Here is a 7,742-nt window from a genome sequence, read left to right as displayed (position 1 = left end):
TTTAGTATAACACTGTGACCTTGTGTGTGTGTAAAACATTTTATTTTGTGTTTGTAAGCGCGTGTGTACAAAAAAAGATTTGCTCAATTTGCTAAACGAGATATAAAGAGCCACTAAAATGATTCAAATTTCCCATCACTACTCCACTGCAGGATTTTCGACTATCGCTTACCCGGGCATCTACCTCACCTTCCACATGGTTGCGTCCACCCTGAGAGAGACGTCATCAACCAGCGACCACTCATAAAAGAGAGGCCTAGAAAATTGTAGGGTTGGAGAGAGAGTTTTTGCGATTGTGACTTTTTAATTTTGGACTGTGTATTCTGTATGTATAAACATATACTGTATGTTTGTGCACACACCGGTAGTGGGGTTGTGACTGTGTTGTGTAAAGCAATACAAACCTCACATTTTTAAGCTAACGTTTTCATCTAGTTCTTTCTGCTATATAACAGCATTATGTTCCATCTTTTCCATACAGTTTAAAATAGAACCCCCAATCCATTCTTTTGCTGTACAGCCCAACCCTAGACTGGGATTTAACACATATAATGGATTGTCATTCAAAGTTTTTTGGGCTCGTTACGGCCGACCCATTTGAGATACCAAAACATGCCCATGACATGGAAGTTGTTCAGGTAAATGAGCTCAAAATCTGCACCGGGTTTCTCATGTACACATTCAAGTGTGTATGAACCATGCAGCAAAAGGCAGCTTGGGCACCAGCTGCTCAGGTGTCCTAATGGCAGCGGATTCCAACCTGTCTACAGATTTTCATGACCTTTTTAGCATGTTAAGACCCCAAAAAAGCCCAGAGAAACACTCCAAAATCTTTAAAATCTTTCCAAGAAAAGTGGGTGTTGTTACAGCTGCAAAAGGGAAACCAACTTATAATATTAAATATCAAATATTGACATATATTTATTTGGATACAATGTCATTGTAGGTTTGGCCAAAAACTTTTGTCAATGGAAGTATGAAAGTATATGTGTCTATATTGCATTCTCAGAGGGGTCTATATCAAGATTGGCAGATTGACCTGACTCGAGCAAAACCATCACCTAAGGAGATTTGAAGAAGATTACATGAATTGGGTTAATTATTGTCATATTATTATAGTACACAATAAAAGAGCATGCTCAGAGATCACTTAATTGCTTGATGTAGCAAACAAAAAAAACAAAAAAATTGATAGGAGAAATCCGAAATATGTGCAATAGTAAAATAAGAGCATTTGCAGACTGTACACACACAATGTGATGAGAACTCAGGATTGGGACTAAACAACTGTGTGGCTATAAGAAAACTACTGCAAAATCTGGATCTGAGGAATCCAGATTGAGCCTATTCCAGAGCTACAGTATGAGCACATTAGGGTAAGAAGGTAAGCGTATGAAGTAATGCAGCCATTATGCAGAGTGGCCACTGTACAAGCCTTTGGAGGCAGTGTTATGACCTGGGGCTGTTTCAGTTGCTCAGGTCTAGACTCAGCAACGTTATGTGGCAATAAAATGAAGTCAGCTGATGACCTGAATGTACTGAATAATCACAGACTAAGTGAAGTTGCTGGGTAAAAAAAAAAAAAAAACTACAACTAAAAGTTGAAGTTAAAACTGTGTTTAATAGTTAAAGTAAAAGCACCCCTCACACACACACAAACACACACACACACACACACACACACACACACACACACACACACACACAAACACACACTTAGCAGTTTTTTTAATTATACAAGCATTAATTGATTGATTTGAGGGATCTAATAGGAATAGGCATGCAGCCCTCTGATTTGACAATTTTCTATTAAACTCAAAGTTTGTGAACTCAAAAACTGAAAACTGTGCCTCAGTGTAAGCAATGAAAAGAGAAATGAAAAGAGTAACAGCCTTGTATCTAGGGGGCCGGGACTCCTGCTGAGGGATACAATAGGGAACAAAATAAGGAAAGAAGCCACAGAGACGTGCTGTTCAACACTACGCAGAATAATGAAGACTTAGTCAGTATGTCCTGTGCCTACTTATGTCCAAATTTAAATGAGCTCCTCTATCTCTTCATCACTTTGCCCAACCTTTATTTCTGAATCAATGACACAGTGTTTGAGAGTGGAATGCAATGAAAATAAATTCCTTTATGAGAAGAAATGCATAAATGATACATTTTACATAAGATGTATATACTGTACTGAGAAGAGCCAGTGACATTGTTGCCGTGATAAACATCATGTCTAAATTTGTGGTCTTTCCTAAACAGGATGAATTGCTCAAATTCAGATGTCTCCTTCTTGTGCAAGAGCTGTAAAAAAAAATCATACAAATCTCTCAGATTTATTTTTTGGAAAAAATTCCATCAAGTTCTGGCAAAAAAAAAAAATGCAGTTGCATATAACCTTGTTATATCTGGATATCAAGTCAGTAATAAAGTTAATACAAAAGCAAGTTCATTCATTAGACTGACTTAGGGTTATACAACACTATTATACAAAAACACAGTCTTTTTTAATTACATAAGGAGGAAATTTGAGGAATAAAGTCATTTTGGTTTTACAATGGCTCTACGGAATTATGCTGATGTTACATGCAAGAGACATTTTACAAATTGGTTCGAATCACAGTCTCAGGTTATACTATTTAAAAACAATACTACTGCTGTACTACTACTAACAATGACCTAAAACATTTTAAAGTTCTTTCTTTTTAAGTCATAATCTCAAATAGACTTATGATAACAAAACAATATTACTTTTGTCCTACCAATAGAAAATACATATGAAAAAGACCATACCTCCTTTTCTCCTAAATCTCCACACCTAAATGGATTCCCAAGGCTTGTTTAACCATAATATGAGGAAGGATAACCAATGTCACCACAGATAAGTCACAGTGTGTTAGGCTGTTCTTGCGCCCTTGTCATATGAAAACCTTGTGCCTAGTTATACAGTATATACTGTAGTAGAAATACAATTTTGTAGAAATACCATATTGTAGAAATACAAAAATAAAATGTACTATATATGATGTATAATAACCTAACTGTAGTTAGCATTTAACAAAAAATATATTGTAGTTAAGCAAAAAAAGATTTTCTGTGTGCACAATCACTGAGGTCTCATTTGAGAAAAAAAGAACCCTGTGGTGGTTTATTTCCCTACAGTTACACATCACTCACAACACTAGCTTGAGCCCATGATAAGTTTGTAGAACCTGGAGAAGGTGCCGGTGCTTCCAGTCCACCTGTAGGCCACTGAGGTGATCTTCACTACTTGTCAAGACTGCCAGTCTTGAGTAGAAGTTGAGCAGAAGTGATCATTTGAGGCAGTTTCACTTAGAGCGCCTTTGGGAACTTGTGATGGTGAACCAGCACACTTCTGTATAATACATATATTCTAACTATTTGTTTTCGCAAACTAATTATTATTTGTTGCAAACTAATTATAACCTCTGCCTTTCTTTCTTAGACAAGGACACATTTCTGTTCGTGACAGAGCCTTGACTGATCAGGGGGTGTGCAACAACCAGACCTTTTGCAACACACTAAATGATTTTCTATCCATGTTGTTGGTCTTTCAGCTGCTCCTGGCAAGGGGTCGCCACAGCGGAATACCCAGTCCGCACAACAACTTGGCACAGGTTTTACGCCGGATTACCTTCCTGATGCATTTAGTGAGGCCCCATTACTAGAGAACAATGATACAAAGTTAATTGTATGTACACTAGTAATGAATCCTTAATAACATTCTATCTATACATTTACTTTTAATTGTAAATAAAAGCCCTGTTATATGAACTACCCTCACAAACGGTATTGTGATTTAATGTTGTAGCTTAAACTGCACTGACCAAAAGACAACAGAACAATAGTAGTACTCTGTTGACTTAGGAACACCTTAAATGCCATTTGTTTTTTTTTCACTAGAGGGCATACAGAGCCATTACAGTGGCATCTCTGAGGGTGCTGCGTGACCGCCAGTGCTAATGCAATCGAGCGTTTGGAGTCACAGATGCTGCCATTCTGCCCTGATGATCATCAAACTGTGTCTAGCCTATATCAGGATTCGGATGTGAAACTATCACAGTATTGAGGCAAGATATGATTCCCTTCCTTGCTCTAATTTCAGAGTTGATCTAAATATTTGAATGAAATTAGGAGAAAAAACAATAGCCTGGCAGATTAATTAGATCTACTAGAAACTAGAGGGAAAGTAATCATTTTACTGTCCCAACCTTAGTATTTGCATTTAGTTAAAAAAAAAAAAGTGTTTGACTGATGGTACCTGGTTAGTAACTTAGTAACCCAGTTGTAAGGAGGATCTGCCAAATAGTTAAATGTTAGTACAAAATGTAAGGGCCTTAAAGTACAAAACACAACCACATTTCACAATGCAAAAACATTTCTTAAACACATTTTCCGAAAGACAAAAGCATTTAACAAAACACAAAAATGTTTCCCCAGTGGAAAAAATACACTTTAGTGTATCACAAATATATTGAAATCCTCAATAGTTATAGTATAGAAGGTTGTGTGTACTGTATGATACAATAAAGTATATTTGTATTAACCACAAAGTGTACTTTTTTAGTATTTGTAATTGGACAGAAGTATAACAGCATGCTACTGCTGCAACAATATATTCATATTTATATTAATCATGTATTTGTAATACAGTAAAAATAGCAGTAATGTACTTATAATGCATTAAATATATAATTACATTTCATAAATTACTGTCAAGTATGTACATTAGTACACACACAGCCATATATTTTAAGTGTACTAAGTATACTTAAAGTTGTTCCACTTTAGCACATAAACGTATACTTAATACACTTAAAATTGTGCTTTTGTACAATTTAATTACAACTTAAATACACTTATAAATACATAATTACACTTGATATTTTGGAACAAATTTGTGTATTTACAACAACCATTCTTTTTCACGAAACTCGGACATTGTGAATGATAAGATGGCTCTTCTACTGTACCTTGTTGAAGACTAACTGCCTGATTTCCTCATTTAGTTTTTTTCAAATGTGTTTTTTAGAGTTTAAAGTCGTTTAGTCATTAAAGTCGTTTAAAGTCATTATAATGCATGATTTAACAGTAATATTTAAATAATAAAGTCAACACTATTGTAAGATATCCAAAATAAAGTTAAAAATATTGACTTATTATTAATACTCATGCAATATAAAGATTAAGTCATATGCCAAAGAGGCATTTTTATTAATACATTCATTTATACACAATAATGCCTACTATTTTTACTCATGTTTTAACTCATTTTTACTCATGGTGTTAGTATATACTATATAGCATAATATATAAATATAAGAAGAAACTTTAAACAAATTCTGAACAAATAGACACAGTTCTTATATATACAGTACAGGCCAAAAGTTTGGACACACCTACACATTCAATGTGTTTTCTTCATTTTCATGACCATTTACATTGGTAGATTCTCACTGGAGGCATCAAAACTATGAATGAACACATGTGGTGTTATGTACTTAACAAAAAAAGGTGAAATAGCTGAAAACATGTTTTATATTCTAGTTTCTTCAAAATAGCCACCCTTTGCTCTGATTACTGCTTTGCACACTCTTGGCATTCTCTCGATGAGCTCCAAGAGGTAGTCACCTGAAATGGTTTTCCAACAGTCTGCGGTCCAGCTCACCCCAAACCATCTCGATTGGGTTCAGGTCCGGTGACTGTGGAGACCTTTTTTTGTTATGTACATAACATGTGTTCATTCCTAGTTTCGATGCCTTCAGTGAGAATCTACCAATGTAAATGGTCATGAAAATAATAAATACACATTGACAGATAGATGAGAAGGTGTGTCCAAACTTTTGGCCTGTACTGTATATAATACAATATATATAAATACAATAAGAGACTATTTGTTCAGAATTTATTGTAGCTGTTTTCACACAATCACTTAGTTACATGTGCAATTAGACCAAACTATACTATACATTGGAGACTTTGAATGATTATACATATAATGTGCTCTGGCAGAGTTCTTCCATGTGCCACCTGGTGGGAATTCTGTGAAGTACAACACTTGAATGTAAATTGCAAGGTGCGGACTCCCAGAGAAGTGTGGCAGTTGGCGGGAAGAATTGCGTCATGCTGCAGAAAAAAACCTCTTATTTTTAACTGCCCCATCTGTAGTTCCAGTGTTACTGTTCCTTAGTTCCCTTGTATGAGTGTTTATGTTGAGACGGGGTTGTCCTCTCTCACCCCTGCTTTTTGCTTTAGTCATAGAGCCCTTGGCAATTTCTTTACATGAATCTACAACCTATTGTGGAATAATGAGAGGGGGAAAAGAACATAAAGTATCGTTATATGCTGATGACCTTTTAGTATATTGTAGTCTTTTACCAAATCCCCCGGCAATGCATGATGGTCGTCAGCTGCCGCCCCGCCTACGCCACACCTCCCCCACCCAAGCTGTGACCGTCCCCCGTCACCATGACTCTCTCAGTCTTGGAGGCGTGAAGGCGGTCGGCGCTGGGAACGCCGTGGTCTTTTTGTGGTTGAGAGAGGAGCGCAAACATTGTCCTGATGCGGTCCAGCCTCCGCAGAGTTTGACGTTTCGCCGGTGTGTCCATGCCCATACGCTCCATAGGTGCCCCCACCCGAAAGTCCTGCAGCGGTGCCTGCGAGCGCTAGCTGGGGGGCCCGTCTTTGCCGAGCAGAGGTCGCATCAGTGGATAAAGAGTTTACTGTCGGTATGACAGCCCGGCCAGTAAAAACTGGGGCCAGGGGTAGCTCAGTGGTTAAGGCATTGGACTACAGTTCGGAAGATCCCAGGTTCAAACCCCACAACCACCAAGTTGCCACTGTTGGGCCCTTGAGCAAGGCCCTTAATCCTCAACTGCTCAGATGTGTAATACGATAAAAATGTAAGTCGCTCTGGATAAGAGCGTCTGCCAAATGCTTAAATGTAAATGTAAAAACGAGCGCGCAAACGCCGCAGAGTTTTACTCACGCCCTTCAGTGAGAGTGCTACCCGGACGGTAGCTCTACTTGGGCGAGGAATGCGTAGGGTTCGGCGGTGCTGTCGTAGGAAGGAAGGCGCAGCTCTTTCACCTTCCTTAACTGCTCCGCTACTCGGCGGCCTGCTTGGATCTTTTTTAGGTCCTCAATAGTGTGCTCCAACTCGTAACTCTCCATCCCACTTCTGACACCAATGTAGCGTTTTACCAACAGACAAGTAAGCTTAATTGCTGTTCAATGCAATGGCTGGGAGCGCTTTATTTAACACACAGCATGTATAGCATGAGCAGCACATTCACAGGAGAACCACATCCAATTTAGCGTTAGCATAAACCGGAGCACATTTAACAGGTCACACACACACTCCACAAACAAACATGGCCGAAGCCCCCAGCCCAAACAACTTTCCCCAACAGGGTGAACACATTGCAAACCCTCCGCAATGCATGACGGTCGTCAGCTGCCGCCCCGCCTACGCCACAATATGTTTCCAACTCTCTACAATCAATACCAAACATTATGTCAATTTTAGGTAAATTTTGGAAAATATCAGGATACAAGATTAACTGTGATAAAAGTATTACATTTCCAATCAACCCTAAGATTCAAACTCTTTCCGCTTTTCCATTTAAAGCAGTATGCTCATTTAAATAACTGGGGATCACTATAACTAAATGTTTTTCTACACTTTTTAAAGAAAATTTATTGAAGCTATATGAATATACTCAACA

The sequence above is a fragment of the Clarias gariepinus genome, chromosome 19 (genome assembly GCF_024256425.1).
Source record: "Clarias gariepinus isolate MV-2021 ecotype Netherlands chromosome 19, CGAR_prim_01v2, whole genome shotgun sequence".
Lineage (NCBI taxonomy): Eukaryota > Metazoa > Chordata > Actinopteri > Siluriformes > Clariidae > Clarias > Clarias gariepinus.
Note: the sequence above shows the minus strand (reverse complement) of the source record.